We start from the raw sequence: 25087 nt of genomic DNA, 5'->3' as shown, positions 1-25087 counted from the left end.
AGAATACACAGCTAGCTAGAAAATCCAAGCATTAACTTAATCCAAGATGCAAAAATATATACATTATAACACAAGAAACACTAAAAAGCAAGACAATATAAATCCTAAAAAATACCTAAAAGTATTAATGCATCAGAAATGTCCTCCAGTGAGAAAGAGTTAGAGGAAATGCCTGAGAAAGAGTTCAAAAGAATAATTATAAATATGTTCAAAGAGGTCAAAGAACACATGAAAACAATCAAAGAAGAAATCAAAGAGGAAATCAAAGGAATCAAAGAAGAGGCAGGACACCAATTTAATGAAATAAAGAAGGCAATACAAGACATAAATAGGGAAATAGAAATAATAAAGAAAAACCAGTCAGAATTACTAGAAATGAAGAACACAGTTAATGAAATAAAAAACTCTGTAGAAAATCTCACCAGTAGGATGGATGAGGGAGAGGACAGAATATCTAAGCTAGAAGATCAGGTGGCAGACCTAATGCAGTCCAACAAAGAGAAAGACAAACTTATAGAAAAGTATGAGTGGGAATTTCAAGATATTCGGGACACTATGAAAAGATCCAATATAAGAATTCAGGACATAGTAGAAGGAGAAGAACTCCACTCCAGAGGCATAGTAGGCATCTTCAACAAAATCATAGAGGAAAATTTCCCCCAAATTGGGAAAGAGGTGCCAATACAGATACAGGAAGCCTTTAGAACCCCAGCCAGACAAAACCCAAAAAGAACCTCTCCTCGCCACATTATACTCAAACTTCCAAACACACAAACCAAAGAAAAAATATTGAAAGCAGTTAGAGAGAAAAATCAAATTACCTACAAAAGCAAGCCCATCAGGATTACAGCAGATTATTCAACACAAACTTTTAAAGCCAGAAAGGCTTGGAGTGATATATTCCAAGTTCTGAAAGATAACAACTGTCAACCAAGGTTACTTTATCCTGCAAAGTTATCCATTCAAATAGATGGAGAAATAAAGACATTCCATGACAAAAGCAGGTTAAAGGAGTATTTGAAGACAAAACCAGCTCTACAGAAAATACTTGATAGAATCCTCCATGCTGAACAAAAGGAAAAGCACACATATAAGGAACCTAGAAAAAACAAGCTATACTCAAATAGCAGTTAACAGAAGAGAGCACAGGTAGAACAAGTAACACACACACACACACACACAAATGGCAAACATAAATACACACCTTTCAATAATATCTCTTAATATCAACGGTCTCAATGCCCCAACGAAAAGACATAGATTTGCAGACTGGGTTAAAAAGCAGGATCCTACAATTTGTTGTCTCCAAGAAACTCACCTTTCTACAAAGGATAGACATTATCTTAGGGTGAAAGGTTGGAAGACGGTGTTTCAAGCAAATGGGCCTAGAAAACAAGCAGGGGTTGCTATCCTAATATCAGACAGGGTAGACTTTAGTCCAACGTTAGTCAAGAAAGATAAGGAAGGTCACTTTATATTGATTAAGGGCACAATCCAACAGGAGGACATTACAATCCTAAACATATATGCACCTAACATGGGGGCTCCCAAATTCGTCAAACAAACACTATTAGAACTAAGGTCACAGATAACACCAAACACAGTGGTGGTGGGTGACTTTAACACCCCACTCTCATCAATTGACAGGTCATCCAGGGAAAGAATAAACAGAGAGGCATCTGGACTAAATGAGGTCATAGAAGGAATGGACCTAACAGATATATACAGGACATTTCATCCAAATGCTGCAGAATATACATTCTTTTCAGCAGCACATGGAACATTCTCTAAAATAGACCATATATTAGGACACAAAGCAAATCTTAACAAATTCAAGAAAATTGAAATAATTCCTTGCATTCTATCTGACCACAATGGAATTAAACTACAAATCAGTAGCAAGAAAGGCTATAGAGCATACACAAAATCATGGAAACTAAACAATACACTACTAAATGATGAGTGGGTCAATGAAGAAATCAAAAAGAAAATCAAAAAATTTATAGAGTCAAATGATAATGAGAACACAACATACCAAAATCTCTGGGACACAATGAAGGCAGTTCTAAGAGGTAAATTTATAGCCTTAAGTGCCTATATGAAGAAATTAGAAAGGTCGCAAGTAAACAACCTAATGCTTCGCCTTAAAGCCTTGGAAAAAGAAGAACAAGGCAAACCAAAAAGTAGTAGACGGGAAGAAATAATAAAGATTAGGGCAGAAATTAATGAAATAGAAACAAAAAGAACAATCCAAAGAATTAATGAAACAAAGAGTTGGTTCTTTGAAAGGATAAACAAGATTGATAAACCCTTAGCAAATCTGACCAAAAGAAAGAGAGAAGAGACACAAATTAATAAAATCAGAGATGAACAAGGTAACATCACAACAGATTCCAGAGAAATTCAAAAAATTATAGGGACATACTATAAAAGCATATACTCCACAAAGTATGAAAATCTGAAAGAAATGGATGATTTCCTTGATCTATATGACCTACCTAAATTAAATCAAAATGAGATTAATCACTTAAATAGACCTATAACAAACATGGAGATCCGAGCAGTTATCAATAATCTCCCAACTAAAAAAAGCCCAGGCCCAGATGGATTCACTGCTGAATTTTACCAGACTTTTAAGGAAGAGCTAACACCATTGCTTCTCAAGCTTTTCCAGGAAATAGAAAAAGAAGGAATTCTACCAAACTCCTTCTATGAGGCCAGCATCACCCTGATACCAAAACCAGGCAAAGATAGAAAAAAAAAAGAAAATTACAGACCAATCTCCCTCATGAACATAGATGCAAAAATTCTCAACAAAATATTGGCAAACAGAATACAAGAGTATATCAAAAAGATCATTCACCCGGACCAAGTAGGCTTTATCCCAGAGATGCAGGGATGGTTCAACATACGCAAATCTATAAATGTAATACATTACATAAATGGATTGAAGGACAAAAATCACATGATCATCTCATTAGATGCAGAGAAAGCATTTGACAAAATCCAACATCCCTTCATGATAAAAGTCCTACAGAGACTGGGAATAGAAGGAACATATCTCAATATAATAAAGGCTATTTATGACAAGCCTACAGCCAACATATTACTAAATGGGGAAAAACTGGAAGCTTTTCCACTAAAATCAGGAACAAGACAAGGGTGTCCACTGTCTCCACTTCTATTTAATATAGTTTTGGAAGTCTTAGCCATAGCAATAAGGCAAGAGACACGCATAAAAGGGATACAAATTGGAAAGGAAGAAATCAAGTTATCATTATTTGCAGATGACATGATTCTATACATAAAGGACCCTAAAGAGTCTACTAGCAAGCTGTTAGAGCTGATCAAAACCTACAGCAATGTAGCAGGATACAAAATAAATACACAGAAATCAGTAGCCTTCGTATATGCTAACAACAAACACACAGAGGATGAAATCAGAGAATCACTCCCATTCACAATTGCATCAAAAAAAATAAAATACCTTGGAATAAACCTAACCAAGGAAGTAAAGAATCTATACAATGAGAACTTTAAAACACTCAAGCGAGAAATTGCAGAAGACACTAGAAAGTGGAGAAACATCCCTTGTTCCTGGCTTGGAAGAATCAATATCGTGAAAATGGCAATCTTACCAAAAGCAATCTACACATTTAATGCAATCCCTATCAAAATTCCAAAGGCTTTCTTCATGGAAATAGAAAAAACAATCCAAAAATTCATTTGGAATCACAAAAAACCTCGAATATCTAAAATAATACTGAGCAACAAAAAAGAGGCTGGTGGTATCACCATACCTGATTTTAACCTATACTACAGAGCCATAGTAACAAAAACAGCATGGTACTGGCACAAAAACAGACATGTAGATCAGTGGAACAGAATAGAGGACCCAGATGTAAGCCCAAGTAGCTATAGCCACCTGATATTCGATAAAAATGCCAAAAATACTCATTGGAGAAGAGACAGCCTCTTCAGCAAATGGTGTTTTGAAAACTGGATAAATATCTGCAGAAGGATGAAAATAGATTCTTCTCTCTCGCCATGCACAAGAATTAAGTCCAAATGGATTAAAGACCTTAACATCAGACCGGAAACTTTGAAACTGCTAGAGGAAAAAGTAGGGGAAACCCTTCAACATATTGGTCTTGGCAAAGACTTTCTGAATACAACCCCAATTGCTCAGGCAATAAAACCACAGATTAACCACTGGGACCTAATGAAATTACAAAGATTTTGCACCGCAAAGGACACAGTGAAAAAAGCAAAGAGGCAACCTACAGAATGGGAAAAAATCTTCACCAGCTATATATCTAATAGAGGATTAATATCTAGGATATACAAAGAACTCAAAAAGTTAACTAATAAGGAATCAAACAAGCCAATCAAAAATGGGCTAAGGAGCTAAATAGAGAGTTCTCAAAGGAAGAAATACGAATGGCATATAAGCACCTAAAAAAATGTTCTACGTCACTAGTCATCAGGGAAATGCAGATTAAAACTACATTGAGATTCCATCTCACTCCTGTCAGATTGGCCACCATCATGAAAACAAATGATCATAAATGTTGGCGGGGATGTGGAAAAAAAGGAACCCTTCTGCACTGCTGGTGGGAATGCAATCTGGTCCAGCCATTGTGGAAAACAGTGTGGAGGTTCCTAAAGCAGCTAGAGATTGATCTACCATATGACCCAGCTATAGCACTCCTAGGTATATATCCAAAGGACTCATCTCATTTCCTTAGAAGCACATGCTCAACCATGTTTATTGCTGCTCAATTTATAATAGCTGGGAAATGGAACCAGCCTAGATGTCCCTCAACAGATGAGTGGATAATGAAGATGTGGTACATTTATACAATGGAGTTCTACTCAGCGGTAAAGAAAAATGAAGTTATGAAATTTGCAGAAAAATGGATGGACCTGGAAAGTATTATACTAAGTCAGGTAACCCAGGCCCAGAAAGCCAAGCGCCACATGTTCTCTCTCATATGGGGATCCTAGCTACAGATGACTAGGCTTCTGCGTGAGAATGAAAATACTTAGTAGCAGAGGCCAGTAAGTTGAAAAGGAGACATAAAGGGTGGAGAAAGGAAGGGAGGAGGATACTTAATAGGTTGATATTGTATATATGTAATTACAATGATTGTAATGGGGAGGTAATATGATTGAGAATGGAATTTCAAACGGGAAAGTGTGGGGGTGGGGAGGGAGGGAATTACCATGGGATATATTTTATAATCATGGAAAATGTTAATAAAAATTAAAAAAAAAAATTAGACCCCACAATCTGTTGCCTTCAAGAAACCCACCTCACTGCTAAAGACAGACAACTCCTCAGGGTGAAAGGGTGGAAAATAATATTCCAAGAAAATGGGAATAAGAAACAAGCAGGTATAGCTATATTAATATTGGATAAAATACACATCAAACCAAAAATAATCAAAAAAGGAAAAGAAGGCTACTTCCTACTTATCAAGGGAATGATCCAACAATAGGATATTATAATCATAAATCTGGATGCACCTAACACAGGGGCACCACAGTTCATAAAAGAAAAATAAACCTACTTGATAATAAAACAGAAATAACCACCAACACCATCATAGCTGGGGACTTCAATACACCATTATCAGTAGTAGACAGATAATCCAAACAGAAACTCAAGAGGGAAGAGAGCTCAACAAAACCATAGATCACTTAGACCTAACAGGCATCTACAGAACTTTCCATTCCAAATCCAAGACTATACATTCTTCTCAGCAGCCCATGGAACATTCTCTAAAATAGACCATATACTGGGTCACAAAGAATGCCTCCACATATTTAGGAAATTTGAAATAATTCCTTGTATGATATCGGATCACAATGCTATATTGCGAAAAATCAACAACAAAAGACCCACCACAAATCCCAATGGCACCTGAAACTGAACATCACACTTTTAAACAATAAATGGATAGTGGATGAAATAAAAAAGGAAATTGCAAAATCCCTGGAATTGAATGACAATGAGAACACAGCATACCAAAACTCATGGGACACAATGAAGGTGATTCTCAGGGGAAAATTCAGAGCACTCAATGCCTTCATAAAAAAGACAGAAAGATCCCAATCAACAACCTAATCATCCACCTAAAGGCACTGAAAAAAACAAGAAAAATCCAACCCAAAGAGCTCAAGAAGGAAAGAAATAATTAAAACCAGTGCAGAAATTAATGATTTGGAAACCAAGGAAACAATTAAGACAATTGACAAAACAAAGAGCTGGTTCTTTGAAAAAATAAACAAGATTTACAAATCACTGGCCAATTTGATCAAGCAAAAAAAGAAGAAGCTTCAAATCAGCAAAATTCAAAATGAAAAAGGAGAGATCACAACAGATATAAGTGAAATCGGGAGAATCATCAGGATTTATTTCAAAAATCTCTACTCCACAAAACTGGAAAATGTGGAGGAGATGGATAAATTTCTCAACACATACCATTTATCAAAGCAAAACTCAGAGCAGGCTAATCACCTCAATGAACCCATCACACTCATAGAGATTGAAAAGGTAATAAAAAAAAAAAATGCCCCAAAAGAAGAGTCCAGGCCCAGATGGCTTCTCAGCTAAATTCTATCAAACCTTCATGGAAGAACTCAAACCATTCTTCCAAAAATGTGCCACACAATTCAAGAACAGGGAATGCTACCCAACTCCTTTTATGAAACTATTATCACCCTAATTCCAAAACCACACAGAGTTGCCACAAAAAAAGAAACTACTGGCCTATTTCCCTAATAAACTTAGATGCAAAGATCCTAGGGAAAATCCTTGCAAACTGAATCCAACAACACATCAAAAGCATTATCCACCTTGACCAAGTGGAATTAATCCCAGGAACACAAGGTTGGTTCAACATATGGAAATCTTTCAATGTAATACACCACATAAACAAGGTTAAACATAAAAACCACATGATCATTTTGATGGATGAAGAAAAGGCCTTTGACAAAATACAACATCACTTCATGATCAAAACATTGGAGAGAATTGTCATGGTTGGTTCATATCTTAACATAATAAAGGCAATATACAAAGCTCTGAAGGCCCAAATTATACTTAATGGAGAGAGACGGGAGGAATTCCCATTAAGATCAGCAACAAGACAGGATTGTCCTCTCTCACCTCTGATTTTCAATACAGTACTGGAAGTCCTAGCTCAAGCAATAAGACAGGAGAAGGAAATAAAAGGTATACAATTTGGAATGGAAAAAGTTCAGTTAGCTCTACTCGCTGATGACATGATTGTATATGTAAGAGACCCGAGAGACTCCATCCCAAAACTCCTGAAGGTGATTAACTCCTATAGCAAAGTAGCAGGATACAAAATCAATGCACAAAAATCACTAGCCTTTCTATATGCAAATGACAAAGATACAGAGAAAGAAATAAGGGACATAGTCCCGTTTTCTTTTTCTTTTTTCTTTCTTTTTTTTTTTTTTGTTTGTTTGTTTGAAAACTTTTATTAGCTTCAGCAAATGTAGGAAATAGAAAAATGAATTCTGCAGAAGGTCAGAAATAAATTTTCCAATTTCCACTAACAATGTTCTAATTCAATGGCTAAGCAATTATAATGCTATGGACATTCCCCACAATGACTGTGTTGAAGTAGAAAACAGGCAGTCATGAAAATGTTACTTACAACAGCATTATTACAATGTATTTCTTTTGAAATTTCAGCGTGGGTTTTGTCACTTCAAAAGATACACAGCATCTCCATTATATCTGCAAACTTAACCTTACACATCTTTTAAAATCTTTAAAACATTGTAAGCAATCTAAAAGCACTTAGCAACGTCTGAAGTCTACACAATGGACACTATCCACACCTGGATAAGTTTTCCTGTTAGGAGAAGGTGGCTGTAAACACTCATCATCTTACAACATGCATAGACTCCACTGACCTTCCTTCTGGACTGTAATGTCCTGCAATTGTGCTTTATGAGACTTGGGAAACGCTGTGGCGGTCCAGGAAGTGCAGAAAGAGCGGTGCACAGGATCACTGGGGAAGGATGTCTAGCTACCTGGAGTCCATCTGAGGTACAATTTACTTGATACTAAATGCTTAAATCCTGGGTTGCTAGGTGTAGAAACAGGCTAGACCTGAGTGAAAGACAGGCTGTCACTGGGGTTGGCTTGTCTTTCCTTGGCTCACATGAAAGCAGGGATCCAGTTAGTGTAATGCACAGTTTGGCTTATATTTGGTGTGCAATTATACCAATAGTACACCTGATATTTAGAAAGACAAAAATAGAGTGTAGTTAAAATTTAAAGTGACAATGAGCACACTTGAAGTGTTGTGTGGTAGTTGAGATAGTCCCATTTTCAATAGCAAGAAAGAAAAAAAAAAAACACCTTGGAATAACATTAACCAAGGAAGTGAATGATCCATATAACACCAACAACAACAAAAAAACTATCAAAAAAGAAATTGAGGAGGACTTGAGAAAATGGAAAGACCTCCCATGCTCCTAGATAGGCAGAATTAACATTGTGAAGATGACAATCCTACCAAAGGCAATTTATACATTTAATGCAATTCCAATTAAAATCCCTACAATGTTCTTCACAGAGATAGAAAAAATGATCTCAAGTTTCATATGGAAAGGCAGAAGTCCTCACATATCCAAACATATCCTCAGTAAAAGAAATACCTCTGGTGGCATCACCATACCTGATCTAAAGCTATATTACAAAGCCATAGTAATAAAAACAGCATGGGGGATGGGGAATACGAGCCAAGATGGCAACTGCCTAGCTGTCCTGCAAATCCAGGGATAAGAAAGTCAAGACATTAAGAGTTTTCTTCTTAGTGAAATATCAAGACCCCTAAATGAAGTTGGGGTTCGGGAATTACCCAGTGAACCTAGAAAGTTGAGACACTTGAATGCAATAACAACAGGATTCTTTATTGTCAAGCCTTGGCAGGGACTCAATCCACACAGGCCTACACAGCGGGAGTGGGAGAAGGCCCCTTTTTTGGGGGGGAATGGGTTCATATAGGAATTTGAACAAAGAATTAGGGGATACATACGTGATTGGTTGATTTAAACAGATCTGATTGGTTCGGGTTTTCGGTGGGCAAAGTTGGGGGCAGGAGCTAGGGCACTCTAGGCAGATGAGGTAATCTCCATTGTGATGGGCTAAGCAAACAGTGGTACTTTACAACTTTTAAATTGGTTTATCTAAGCAGGTGGTCAGGCACCCACAGTGGAGTGTTCCTGGAATGCCCTTGAAATGGAGATTCCTCAGAAACTTTAGGGGGAAAGGCGGCAATTAAGCAAGCAAAGTTTACAGAAGCAAAAGTTCAGCACATTAGCTGGCTAGTTCTCTATATAAATCAGGCCTGGGCCTTTCTACTTAAAATGGTTATATTTGGCCTTTCACTTAGCAGGGCGGGGGGGGGGGACAGTGAATAGTGGATCCCCTTGTGGGTGGGTAGACCACCCCTAACACCAGATAGCCTTCAAGCCCCTCCACCGCACCCCGCAACCTGCCACTGTGGCCCCAGATGCCCCTCCGTGGCCCTGCACACGCTGCTGCCCACCACCACAGCTGCACCCAGATCACATGCACAGATCGATCCCTGTGTGCAGAAGCTTAAACCGTTCTGCACACTTGCCCACACTACTGTTCAGTGAGCCCAGTCCAACAGCAATTGCCACACAAGCCCAGAGTGTCTCTTACTTGCACCAGCTCAGGTGCCCTCTCCGACCTGTCTGCCACGCCTGCCATCCTACATTCTCCTGTGGCTGGGAAGTGCAGATTGTTTCTGGGACCCAGGGTTCCCAGCCAGAGTTTGGGCTGCTTCAGGACTTTGTAATTCAGTCCCCCTCCAAGCTTGAAGGCAGGTAGCTTTGGCACATTACCGCTCCAGAATTCAGGCAAATTTGGTGCCCTGTTAGGCAGTAGATAGGCGGCTTCAGCAAGAGGGAGCCAAAGCTCAGGATGCCTGACAACTGCCCCAGGCTACCTGATTCCCATTGCGTTAGAGCCTAGACTTATACACCCAACTACCTGCCCATATACTGTCATGGCCAGACCACAGAGCAAAAAAATAACATGAAAAATCACATGAAATAAAACCCAGCTAGACCACCCAGTCATACAATGAATGCATCTAACCAAAACATAGAAGAGTTATTAGGATCCGAACATCAAATTGAAGTTCTGAGCAATGCAAACCTGACCATCCTACTGATAGAACTTGCAGGAAAGCAACGAAGGACCAATAATCATGTGGATGCTACCATCACTAAGCTAGAACATATTGATAAAAGATTGGAAGGAGTTCAAAGAGAGGCAATGGGTTTGAGGGAGATTGGAAAAAAAAAAAAAGAGGACCTTAAAAATCAGCTGGCCATACTAAATGAAGACATAAAAAAAATGCAGGGATGAATTCCAAGAATCATCAGGAAAATCAGAAAATGATGTGAAAAGGGAGCTTGACAGAGTGATGGAAATGATACATAGAAAAGTAGTAGAAAATGCAAACTTAATTGAACAAGCCCAAAACTCTCTAGAGGCCCTCAAGAACAGAGTCAGAAAAGTGGAGGATAGAAACTCTGATCTGGAAGACAAGATGGAAGAAACAGTTCAAGAGTTCAAAAACTTCAGTAGGTTCAAAAGTTCCTGTGAACAGAACATGAGGGAATTGTGGGACACACTTAAACGTCCTAATATCAGAACACTGGAATACCAGAAGGAGAAGAATTTCAGACCAAAGGCATGGAGAACTTATTTAACAAAATAATTGAAGAAAACTTCCCAAGTCTCTTAAAAGAAAGACCCATCAAGATTCAAGAAGCCAACAGAACTCCAAACAGACTGGACAAAAGGAGAAACTCTCCAAGACATATTATCATTAAGACTCTAAACACCAAAGACACATCCTAAAAGCAAATTGACACCAAAGAGAAAATCCTAAAAGCAGCTAGGAAAAACAGCACACCACTTTCAAAGGTAACCCCATCAGAATTGCTTCAGACTTCTCAATGGAAACCCTGAAAGCTAGAAGGGCCTGGATGAAACTCTCCAAAGTCTAAGAACCTATGTCTTCCAACCCAAACTATTCTACCCAGCAAAGTATCCCTCATAATAGATGGTGAAAGAAAACCTTTCCATGAAAAAACTCAGCTTTACATATATATGAATACAAAACCAAACCTTCAGAGAGTATTTCAGGAAATACTCCACAGAGAAGAAACAAATAAAAAAACTCAAATGCCTAAAAGAAGCAGATCACAACAACCAAATCCAGAGTAGGCACAAAAAACTTCAAAACCCATGAAAACATCAACACACATCTACCACCACAGTATGGCAGGGATCAAATCAAGTCTCATAGTCATTACCCTAAATATTAATGGCCTTAATTCACCCATCAAGAGGCACAAGCTAACAGGATGGATCAAAAAATTATACCCCTCCATCTGTTGCCTTTAAGAAACCCACCTCATCACTAAAGACAGACACCTCCTCAGGGTAAAGGAGTGGAAGAATATTCCAAGCAAATGGGAATAAGAAACAAGCAGGTGTAGCTATATTAATATCAGATAAAATACACTTCAAACCAAATAAAATCAAAACAGACAAAGAAGGCTATTTCCTACTCATCAAGGGAACGATCCATCAGAAGTATATTACAATCATTAATTTTTATGCACCAAAACAGGGGCACCACAGTTCATAAAACAAAACCTACTTGACAATAAAACAGAAATAACCAGCAACACCATCATAGCTGGGGACTTCAATATACCATTATCAGTAATAGACAGATCATCCAAACAGAAACTCAACATGGAAGTAAGAGAGTTCAACAAAACCTTAGAACACTTATACCTAACAGACATCTACAGAACTTTCTATCCCAAATGCACAGACTACATATTCTTCTCAGCAGCCCATGGAACATTCTCTGAAGTAGACCATATACTGGACCACAAAGACTGCCTCCACATACTTAGGAAAATTGACATAATTCCCTGCATAATATCAGATCACAATGCAATACTGCTAGAAATCAACAACAAAAGACCCACCAAGAACCCCAACAACACCTGGAAACTAAACAGTACACTTGTAAACAATAAGTGGATAGTGGATGAAATAAAAAAGGAAATTGCAAAATTCTTGGAATTGAGTGACAATGAGAACATAATACCAAAACTTATGGGACACAATGAAGGCAGTACTCAGGGGAAAATTCAGAGCACTCAATGCCTTCATAAAAAAGACAGAAAGATCCCAAATCAACAACCTAACCATCCACCAAAAGGCACTGGAAAAACAAAAAAAAAATCCAACCCAAAGAGCTCCAAAAGGAAGGAAATAATTAAAATCAGAGCAGAAATTAATGAATTGGAAACCAAGGAAGCAATTAAGAAAACTGACAAAACAAAGAGCTAGTTCTTTGAAAAAATAAGCAAGATTGACAAACCCCTGGCCAATTTGATCAAGCCAAAAAAAAAGGAGAGACTTCAAATTAACAAAATTCAAAATGAAAAAGGAGGTATCACAACAGACATAAGTGAAATTGGAAGAATCATCAGGACTTATTTCAAAAACCTCTACTCAACAAAACTGGATAATGTGGAAGAGATGGATAAATTCCTTGACACATACCATGTATCAAAGCTAAAGTCAAAGCAGATTAAACACCTCAATGAACACATCACACTCCTGGAGATTGAAAAAGTGATTTTAAAAATCCCCAAAAAGAAGAGTCCAGGACCAGATGGCTTGTCAGCTGAATTCTATCACCTTCATGGAAGAACTCCAGCCGATCTTCCTTAAACTGTGCCACACAATTTAAGAACAAAGAAAGCTACTCAACTCCTTTTATGAAGCTAGTATCACCCTAATTCTAAAACCAGGCAGAGATGCCACAAGAAAAGAAAACTACTGGCCTATTTCCCTAATGAACTTAGATGCAAAGATCCTGAACAAAATCCTCACAAACTGAATCCAACAACACATCAAAAGCATTATCCACCTGACAAAGTGGGATTCATCCAAGGATTGTTCAACATACAGAATTCTGTCAATGTAATACACCACAAAAACAAGGTTAAACATAAAAACCACATGATCATACATACATACATACATACAGAATTCTGTCAATGTAATACACCACAAAAACAAGGTTAAACATAAAAACCACATGATCATTTCAACAGATGCAGAAAAAGCCTTTGGCAAGATACAACATCACTTCATAATCAAAACATTGGAGAATTGGCATAGATGGTATATATCTTAACATAATAAAGGCAATATACAAAGCTCCGAAGGCCCAAGTAATACTTAACGGAGAGACTGGAGTTCCCATTAAGATCAGGAACAAGACAGGATTGTCCTCTCTCACCTCTGATTTTCAATATAGTACTGGAAGTCCCAGCTCAAGCAGTAACACAGGAGAAGGACATAAAAGGGATACAATTAGGAATGGAAGAAGTTAAGTTAGCTCTACTCGCTGATGACATGATTTATACGTAAGATATCCGAGAGACTCCATCACAAAACTATGAAGGTGATTAATTCTTATAGCAAAGTAGCAAAATACAAAATCAATGCACAAAAATCAGTAGCATTTTTACATGCAAATGACAAAGATAGACAGAAATAAATAAGGGACATAGTCGTATTCAATAACAACAACAACAACAACAAAAAATACCTTCGAATAACGTTAACAAAGGAAGTGAAAGATCTATACAAAGAAAATACTAATACACTCAAAAAAGAAATTGAGTAGGAATTGAGAAAATGGAACGACCTCCCATGCTACTGGATAGGCAGAATTAACATTGTGAAGATGACAATCCTAAGAAAGGCATAAATAGATTTAATGCAATTCCAATTGAAATCCCTAGAGTGTTCTTCACAGAGATAGAAAAAATGATCTCAAATTTCCCATGGAAAGGCAGAAGCCCTCGCATATCCAAACATATCCTCAGCAAAAGAAATGCCTCTGGTGGCATCACCATACCTGACCTAAAGCTATATTACAAAACCATAGTAATAAAAACAGCATGGTACTGGCATAAAAACAGGAGTATAGGCCAATGGAATAGACTTGAGGAACCAGACTTTGGGTCAAGCAACTATAGCTACTTGATATTCAACAAAGGCCCAAACAATATAGGCTGGAAAAAAGATAGCATCTTCAACAAATGGTGCTGGACAAACTGGATAACCACATGCAGGAAACTGAAACTTGATCCACACATTCCACCATGCACTACTCTCAAATCCAAATGGATCAAAGAACTAAATATAAGACCAGAAACTCGAATACTACTGGAAGAAAGTTTAGTAGGTACTTTCCATGATATACGAATGGAAAAAAACTTCCTGAATAAAACCCCATAGATCTCAAACAGTCACTCAACCAATGGAATCATATTAAGCTGAAGAATTTCTTTACAGACAAACATATACTAAGCAAAGCCAATAAATTACCCACAGAATGGGAGAAAATATTTGTGGGTTACCCAACTGATAGAGACCTAATCTCTAGAATCTACAAAGAACTCAAAAATCTAAACAGTAAGAAGTCAAAAACACCACTCACCAAATGGGGCAAAGAGATGAACAGGCAGTGCACAGAGGAAGAAATAAAACTGCAAAACACATATTTAAGAAAATGTTCATGATACCTAATCATTAGAGAAATGCAAATTAAAACAACTATGAGATTCCACCTTACCCCAATAAGAATAGCACAAATCAAATAATCAAATGAAAATAAATGCTGGTGAGGCAGTGGAGAAGCAGGAACACTCAGCAACTGCTGGTGGGAATGTAGGATGGTACAACCACTTTGGAAAGCAATATGGAGACATGTGAAAAAGCTGACTATAGACATACCAACAGACCCATTATTTCCTTACTGGGCATCTACCCTAAAACCTTCAAACCACAGGCCAGAGAAATTTGTTCAACCGTGTTTGTAGCCACTCAATTCGTAATAGCTAAGTGCTGGAATCAACCCAGATGTCCATCACTAGAAGAATGGATAATTACGATGTGGTATATCTGCACAATGGAATTCTATACAGCAGTAACACAAAATGACACAAAGAAATTTGAGGAAAAATGGTTGAACCTGGAACAGATCATTCTCAGTGAACGTACCCAATCACAGAAAAAAAAAAATACCACACAGTCTCACTCATCTATAGCACCTAACCTGAATCTACCCAAGATAACTTACACACCCAGCAAGCTTTTCATTGACTAGACACTAGGAGGGATGTGGAGTGAAGGGGGACATTGAAGGGGTGGAAAACAGTAATCTGGACCCAAACGGCAATGGTACCATAAAATTCTACTTCCTAAAAGGCAGACCATGTGGCTGAACCTACACCAGGCCCTTACAGGAAACACATGAACCACAAGACACTGTGGAGTGTAGGATCAAGTCTAACCTAAATCCTCTATATCTTCCCTCCCATTCTCTCCCTCTTCCTGTCTCTCTTTCTCTTCTCTGACTCCTTTATATTAGTTACCTTTTTTCCTCATTATCTAGGGGACACGGACCTGTAACTCCAAGTACCAGCATGGAGATATCACCCACAATGAGCTTTTGATCAGAGAAACCTACAGGATTTTCTAAAAGAATAACTATTTCTGTCAGAGTACTTGATGGCCCACCAAATGTCACTGGTAAGACCCTCTTGCTGACAACACCATATACAGGTGACAAGTAAAATGGAACAGAATCGCTGGAAGCCAGGGGAGAGTCAGTCCCCAGAAAGTCAGCACATCTAGTGCCAGAAGGTGCACTAGACACCAACCTACTTAGCAGCAAATAACCTGTTGTGATGCGCACACAAGTGCAATAGTGGAACACAAACATGGTGAGGAACCAACTGCTGTTGATTTGGCTAACTGATCCCCTCAGTGGTACGGGCCCCAGCTGAAACTAAGAAAAATTGTCGAAACAAGCAAGGATGCTGTTTTCCTGGTGTACTGGGTACCAGCACAAGGATGAAGGAGCTCAACACAGAGAAAAATCAAATCCTACCAATTCAGAGAGCCAGAGCCCCAGAGGCCCCCAACACCTCATCACTGAAGCAGACCAAAAATGCACCTAACATGGATCAGGGAAATTTTGCAGAAGAGGGTGTGGAAAGAATGTCAGAGCCACATGTTGGGTCATGCTATACAGAGACATTTATCATACCAATAATTGTGGGCTAACTCCACAATGCACGACCCATAAACCAAAACAAGGAGGGGCAAAAGGGGAGTGTGTAGGTCATGGATGAGCCAAATCATGGTGCCAAACTGCCTGTACTTGTGGAATAGAAATAAATAAATAAATAAAGGAGCATGGTACCAGCATAAAAACAGGAGTATAGACCAATGGAATAGATATGAGGAAGCAGACTTTGGGTCAAGCAACTATAGCTACTTGATATTCGACAAAGGACTGAACAATATAGGAAAAAAGAATCTTCAACAAATGGTGCTGGACAAACTGGATAACCACATGCAGGAAACTGAAACTTGATCCACACATTTCACCATGCACTACGCTCAAATCCAAATGGATCAAAATCCTCAATATAAGACCAGAAACTCGAATACTACTAGAAGAAAACTTAGGAAGTACTTTCCATGATATAGGAATGGAAAAGACTTCCTGTACAAAACCCCATTAGTTCATGATCTTAAACAGTCACTCAACCAATGGGATCATATGAAGCTGAAGAATTTCTTTACAGGCAAGCATACAATAAGCAAAGCCAATAAATTACCTCAGAATGAAAGAGGCCTAATCTCTAGAATCTACAAAGAACTCAAAAATCTAAACAGTAAGAAGTCAAACACCCCACTCACCAAATGGGGCAAAGAGCTGAACAGGCAGTTCACAGAGGAAGAAATACAAATGGCAAACACACACTTAAGAAAATGCTCATCATCCCTAGTCATAAGAGAAATGCAAGTTTAAACAATTATGAGATTCCACCTTACCCCATTAAGAATAGCACAAATCAAAAAATCAAATGAAAATAATGCTGGCAAGGATATGGAGAAGCAGGAACATCAACCAGTGTTATTGGGAATGTAGGATGGTACAACCACTTTGGAAAGCAATATGGAGACTCCTGAAAAAGCTGATGATAGACATACCAACAGACCCAATTATTCCCTTACTGGGCATCTACCCTAAAACTTTCAAACTACAGGCCAGAGAGATTTGCTCAACCATGTTTGTAGCAGCTCAATTCGTAATAGCTAAGAGCTGGAATCAACCCCGATGTCCATCACTAGAAGAATGGATAATTAAGATGTGGTATATCTATACAATGGAATTGTATACAGCTTTAAGAATAAGTGACACAAAGAAATTTGAGGAAAAATGGTTGAACCTGGAACAGATCATTCTCAGTGAACTTACCCAATCACAGGAAAAAAATTGCCACACAGTCTTACTCATCTACAACACCTAACCTGAATCTACCCAAGATACCTGACATAGCCAGCAAGAATCTCATGGACTAGACACTAGAAGGGATGGGGAGGGAGGGAAGGGCATCAAAGGGGTGGGAAACACTAATCTAGACCCAAACAGCAATGGTACCATAAAATTCTACTTCCTAAAAGGCAGACCAAATGCTGAACCTACACCAGGCCCTTACAGGAAACACCTGAACCACAAGACACTGGAGAGCACAGAATCAAGTCTAACCTAAATCCTCTACATCTTCCCTCCCTTTCTCTCCCTCTTCCTGTCTCTCTCTCCCCACTCTGTCTCCTATATATTAGTTACATTTTCTCCTCATTTTCTTAGTGGGCACTGACCTGTAACTTCCAGTACCAGCATGGGGCTATTTGGGGCTATGATCAGAGAAACCTACAAGGTTTTCTAAAAGAATGACAGATTTCTGTCAGAGTATTTGATGACCCACCAAAGATTAGTGGTAAGACCCTATTGATGACGACACCATATGCAGCTGACACGTAAAATGTAACAGCATGGCTGGAATCCAGGAAAGAGTCAGTCCCCAGAAAGTCAGCGTGTCTAGTGCAAGAAGGTGCTACATGGGCGACTGGGGGAAACAACCAAAATCTGTCCAAGCAACTCATGGTACAACCTACTCAGCAGCAAATAACCTCTTGTTATTAAATGTGGGCTAACTCCACAATGCACAAGCCATATACCTCAACAAGAAGGGTCAATGGGGATGGGGTAGGTCATGGATGGTACCAAACTGCAGTACTTGCAGAATAGAAAAGTAATATAATAATAATAATTAAAAAAAAAAACAGGAGTATAGACCAATGGAGTAGACTTGAGGACCCAGACTTTGGGTCAAGCAACTATACCTACTTGATATTTGAGAAAGGCCCAAACAATATAGGTTGAAAAAAAAAAAAAAAACAGCATCTTCAACAAATGGTGCTGGACAAACTGGATAACCACATACAGGAAACTGAAATTTGATCCACACATTTCACTATGCACTACACTCAAATCCAAAGAATCAAAGACCTCAATATGAGACCAGAAACTTGCATACTACTGGATGAAAATTTAGGATATACTTTCCATGATATAGGAATGAAAAAAGACTTCCTGAACAAAACCCCGGTAAATCATGATCTTACACAGTCACACAACCAATGGGATCATATGAAGGTGAAGAGTTTCTTTACAGACAAGCATATAATGAGCAAAGCCAATAGATTACCTACAGAATGGGAGAAAATATTTTCAGGTTATCCAACTAACAGAGGACTAACCTCTAGAATCTACAAAGAACTCAAAAATCCAAACAGTAAGAAGTCAACACCCCACTCACAAAATGGGGCAAAGAGATGAACTGGCGGGTCACAGAGGACTAAACACAAATGGCAAACACACACTTAATAAACTGTTCATCATCCCTAATCATCACCCAAATGGAAATTAAAACAACTATCAGATTCAACGTTACCCCAATAAGGATAGCAAACATTAAAATATCAAGTGAAAATAAATGCTGGTGAAGATGTGGAGAAGTAGGAACACTCATCCACTGTTGGTGGGAATGTAGGATGGTACAACCACTTTGGAAAGCAATGTGGAGACTCCTGAAAAAGCTGACTATACATATACCAACAGACCCAGTTATTCCCTTACTGGGCATCTACCCTAAAACTTTCATACCACAGGCCAGAGAGATTTGCTCAACCGTGTTTGTAGCAGCTCTGTTCGTAATAGCTAAGAGCTGGAAACAATCCAGATGTCCAACACTAGAAGAATGGATAAGTAAGATGTGGTATATCTAAACAAAGGAAATCTATAAAGCAGTAAGAAAAAATGACACACATAAATGTGACAAAAAAATGCTTGGACCTGGAGCAGATCATTGTCTGTGAACTTAGCCAATCACAGGAAAACAAATTGCCACATAGTCTTACTCATCTACAGCACCTAACCTGAATCTACACAAGATACCTGACATACCCAGCAAGCATCTCATGGACAAAACACTAGGATGGATGAGAAGGGAGGGGAGGGCATTGAGGGGTGGAAAACACTAATTTAGACCCATACAGCAATGGTACCATAAAATTCTACTTCCTAAAAGGCAGTCCAAATGCTGAATCTTAATCAGGCCCTTACAGGAAACACCTGAACTACAAGACACTGGAGAAGGTAGGATCAAGTCTAACCTAAATCTTCTACATCTTCCTTCCCTCCCTCTCCCTCTCCCTCTCTCTGTCTCTCTGTTTCTTTCTCTCTCTCTCCTCTCTAACTCTTGTATATTAGTTATCTTTTCCTCATTTTCTTAGTGCGCACTGACCTGTAACTCCCAGTACCAGCATGGGGCTATCATCCACAATGAGCTTTTCATCAGAGAAACCTACAAGGTTTCCTAAAACAATGACAGATTTCTGTCAGAGTACTTGATGACCCACCAAAGTTTAGTGGAAAGAGCCTACTGCTGAAGACACCATATGCAGCTGACATGTAAAATGGAATGGCATGGCTGGAAGCCAGGAGAGAGCCAGTCCCCAGAAAGTCAGTGCATCTAGTGCCAGAAGGTGCTACATGGATGACTGGGGGAAATGACCAATATCTGCCCAAGCAACTCATTGTCTAACCTACTTAGCAACAAATAAACTATTGTGATGCCCACACAAGTGCAATAGTGGAACACAGCCATGGTGGGTAACCAATTGCTCTTGATTTGGCTAACTGATCCCCTCAGTGGTACAGGACCCATAGCTGGAGCTGGGAAACAAGCCAGAACCATATCCAAACATAAGCCCACTCCAATATCAAGCTACCATCAATCATGGGCTACAAGAGGGCCTACACCTATTAAACTCTCTTTAAAAAAAAAGTGTTATCTCATTTGTACTGGTGCTAACTTACTCTCCACTGGAAAATCTGCTTCTCTTATTCAGATAAGTGCAGATCCTAAGTAGAGAGCCACCCCATCATACCTCAAAAAGGCCATGGCTGAAACTAAGGAAAATTGGAAAAACAAGCAAGGGTGCTGTTTTCCTGATGAACTGGACACCAGCACAAGAAGGGGAAAGGAGACCAACACAGAGAAAAGTCAACTCCTACCAATCAGAGAGCCAGAGTCTCAGAGGTCCCCAACACCTCATCATTGAAGCAGACCAAAAATGAACCCAACATAGCTCAGGGAAGTTTTGTGGGAGAGGGGGCAGAAAAAATGTCAGAGCCACATGTTGGGTCATGATATGCAGAGACATTTATTGTACCAATAACTGTGGGCTTACTCCACAATGCCGACCCATATACCTCAACAAGGAGGAACCAATGGAGAGGGGGTAGGTCTCAGATGAGCCTAATAATGGTACCAAACTGCCTTATTTGCTGAATAGAAAACTAATAAAAATTTAAAAAAAGAATAAATCAGAAATATTACTCATCCCAATCAAGTAGTCTTTATCTCAGACAGGCAAGGATGGTCCAACATATGCAAATTAAATATATAAATATATAAACATATAAATTAAATATATTAAATATAAATGGACTGGAGGACAAAAGCCACATGATCATATCAATACATGCAGAAAGGGCATTCAACAACACTCAGTATCCCTTCATGATAAAAGTCCTATAAAGACTAGAAATAGATGAAACATATCTCAACCTAATTAAAGCTATTTATGACAAATCTGCAGCCAACATAATACTAAATGGGGAAATACTTGAAGGTGTTCTGATAAATTCAGGATGAAGGCAAGGCTGTTCACTGTCCCCACTTTTAATTAATATACTATTGGAAGTCCTAGCTATAGCAATAAGGTAAAAAACACTCATAAAAGGCATACAAATTAAAAAGGAAGAGATAAAATTATTACCATTTGCACATTATATGATTCTGTACATAAAGGACCCTATGGACTCTAGCAGAAAACTGTTAGAGCTGATAAACACTTTTAGCAACATAGTAGGATACAAAATAAATGCACAAAAATTAGTGGCTTTCCTACAAACTACCAACAAACACACAGAGGATGAAATCAGGGAATCTCTCCCATTCACAGTTCCATTAAAAAATAAATAAAAAGAAAAAGTAACTTGGAAGAACCCTAATCAAGCAAGTGAAGGATCTCTACATTGAGAACTTTAAAATGCTCAAGCAAGAAATTGCAGAAGACACATGGAAATGGAAAGACATCCCATGTTCTTCATTTGGAAGAATCAATATTGTGAAAATCTCAGTCTTACCTAAAGCAATCTATACATTTAATGCAATCCCCATTTATATGTCAATGACATTCTTCACAGAATAGAAACAATAATCCTAAAATTCATCTGGAAGCACCAAAAAAAACTCAAATAGCCAAAAAAATTTTGAGCAACAGAAATAAGGCTGGTGGTATTACCCTACCTGATTTTAAGCTATATTACAAATCCATAGTAACAAAAGTAGCATGGTACTGGCACAAAGACAGATAAATAGATCAATGGAACACAGTAGAGGACAGAGATGTAAATTCAGGCAGCTACAGATACTATTTTTGACAAAAATATTCACTGGAGAAAAAAATAGCCTCTTCAACAAGTTGTGCTGGGAAAACTAGATATCTATATGTAGAAGGATGAAAATAGATCCTTGTCTTTCTCCATGCACAAAAATCAACTCCAACTGGATCAAAGGCCATATTATCAGCCCTGAAATTCTGAAAGTGCTAGTGTAAAAAGTAGGGGAAACCCTTCAACATTTTGGCATAGGCAATAAAAAAGGTGAACCCATTAACCCTATTAGTGGAAATGTAATCTCTTATAACCATTGTGGAAATCAGTGTGGATGTTCCTGAAACAGCTAAAAATACACTTACCTTATGATCCAGCTATAGCACTTGTGGGAATATATCCTAATGACTGTTCTCAGTAGCTTAGAGATATGTGCACAACCATGTTTATTTCTGTTCTGTTCATAGTAGTTAGGAAATAGGAACCAGCCTAGGTGTCCCTCAGCAGGTGAACGGATAATAAAAATGTGGTACCTTTACACAATGACGTTCTATTCAGTGGTAAAGAAAAATGAAATTTGCAGGGAAACAGATGGATCTGGAAATGAGGTGCACAGGACCAGAAAGCCAAATGCTGCATGTTCTTTCACATGTGGAATCTAGCTACAAATGCATACATGTGTGTGTGAGCAGGAATCAAATATTGGTAGCAGAAGCCAGTAAGTTAGAGAAAGACTATAAGGAAGGAAGAAGAGGGGAGGACTTAAGGGGATGGTATTGTATATATGTAAACAGAAGAACTGATTATGTGGAGAGGCCTAATTGCAGCCATGAGAAGCAATTGAGTAAGAGAAGGGTGTGTGGAAAGTCAATTAAAAATCAAGATATTCTGAATAACGTATATGAAAACCTACTGTTTTGGGGTAATGGCACATCCAGAAACCATAGATTTCTAATAGAAAATTTTCAGTGCCAGGGATGGGATACCTTCCAGTGCGTTGTTGGCCAGGGAAGTCCCTCTTGCCTCCAGAACAAGGACCTGGTTAACAGATGGTAAGACCCTATTGCTAAAGGCTTCTCATGCCTGGGCAGTAAGGTCACTGAGAAATCAAACTGATGCTGAGCTGAAAACCTTCTCCGTATGGACCAGCTGACTGAAAGCTGTGTAAAGTTGCACTGCTTAAAGCCCTATGGGAGATAGAAGTCATCACTGGTGAAAACAGTGGACACTGGAAGCCTCAAGTTGGGCCAGACAGGCCAAATGACTGAATGGGTACAACAGTGGCATGCTTGCTCTGTGGGAAACAAACTGCCCTCTAATTGGTGTGAAGGCCCACTCTATGGGAGGGAATAAATGCCTGGTACAGAAAACCTAATAAAAAGCCTATGGCAGGGAGGTCATGAGCCTTAGGTGTATAAAGCCTGCTCTTGTCTGGATAAATTCACTTATTATTCCCACCAAAATGCCCTGAAAGGTCCACACTTAACGTTCATATTCATATAATAATGCTACACTCACTGTTGATCAGAAAAGCTTCTCTTTTCAGATGGTGGTGACCACTGGGATGACCTAAAAAGCAACATAGTGCTGAAAAGAAGTGACAGAGGAGTGTCCAGCTCTGAAACCTCTCTATCACATCTTCCAAGCCTCAGGGTTTATTGCAGAAGATGTAGAAGAAAGAATTCCAAGAGTCAAATGAAGGACACCATTCCTTACAATGTAATTGTCCAGACAGAAATTGGCTTCAAAATCCATGACCTCACTGTGCCTAGCAATACCTACACAAGACCCTCATAACAGTAATATATATATATATATATATATATATATATATATATGTATATTAATATAGTAATATATTTATTATATATACACACACACATATCCATGTGTATTCCTTTTGTATTTTTGCCATTTTAATTGTGTTGTTATTGAAGGCCTCAGGAAGTCATGATAGGCCTCAGAATCGTCAATAGGCCTAAGTTTTTGTTTTCCAGCAAGGTCAGTTTCCTGATAGACTTTCTGCACCATGCATTCCTGTGGTGATAGATAAGTTTGCTTAAAGGTCCTCAGATACACATAGCCAATCACTATAAAGGTTGCCTAATCTGCTTGGAATCCCATCAGTTTTGCCCACCAGCATACTAGCCCTACCAGAAAAAATACAAGTGCAGTTACTGCTTAAACCAACCAATCATGTAACCATTCTCCTACGTCTCCCTACTTCTTTGTTCAAATATCTATAAAAACCCTGCCCCCATGATGTTCAGGGCTCTTGTATGGATCCACTGCACTGGTGAAGTCAAGAGTCCAAGCTTAAGCCCAAAATAAAGCTCCTTGCCTTTGCATGCATGCTTGGTTCTCCTTGGTGGGCACTGGGGGGCACTGAGAACTGGGCATAGCAGTTATGAATGACTTGTATCCTCATCCACATGGACACAGCAGTTCCTGAGAGGCACATGCAGAAGTAAACTGATGTTCCAAGAGTATACTAGATTGCCACTTTGCTCCCCAAACTTTGCTTCCATGCCCTCTGAGCAGCCTGTGTTAAGAACTGGGAATGCCCACATTCTCACAAGGCTTATCGTGTTTTGCCAGTCTGGTTTATATAACATTACTGTTCATTGTGATTTCAATTATCACCTCTCTGGTTTCCAATGAGGCTGTGTATCCATTCCTTTATATTGGCCTTTTGTGTCCTTCCTCCTTTGAAGAGCCTGACCAGCCTTTTGTTGACTTTCTTTTTTCTAACTAATTTGCAGAAGCTTTACATGAGTGACAGATATCATTTTTCCCCGCACACACCGTCGAGATTTAATGCTCTTTTTGCATTTCACAATTTCCGTCATGGTGAGGTCATGAGTCTGGGATCTCTCTTGCTGTCATGTAAATCTGTGAGGTCTTTAATGTTGAAGGACAGAGCTTATGGTTCTGCTGATAACGGCATGAATGAGCTGTATCTCAGTCAGGGTTCAAAGTAGGTTAGTTGATTCTGCAACAGGCCACTGCCATGGTGCTCCTGTCCTGCAGACCTACAACCTGACCAACAGAGATGCCTGTGTAGGCATCTA

The 25087-nt window shown here is 38.8% G+C and overlaps 1 pseudogene; it reads right to left on the bottom strand.

Annotated features, from left to right (window-relative positions):
- LOC123457170 overlaps positions 1–24865 on the bottom strand; it is a 29184-nt pseudogene extending 4319 nt beyond the window's left edge.
- Between the last annotated feature and the right edge of the window lie 222 nt (positions 24866–25087).

This window comes from Jaculus jaculus (assembly GCF_020740685.1).
Source record: "Jaculus jaculus isolate mJacJac1 chromosome Y unlocalized genomic scaffold, mJacJac1.mat.Y.cur SUPER_Y_unloc_2, whole genome shotgun sequence".
NCBI lineage: Eukaryota > Metazoa > Chordata > Mammalia > Rodentia > Dipodidae > Jaculus > Jaculus jaculus.
This window is presented reverse-complemented; position numbering and strand designations above follow the sequence as displayed.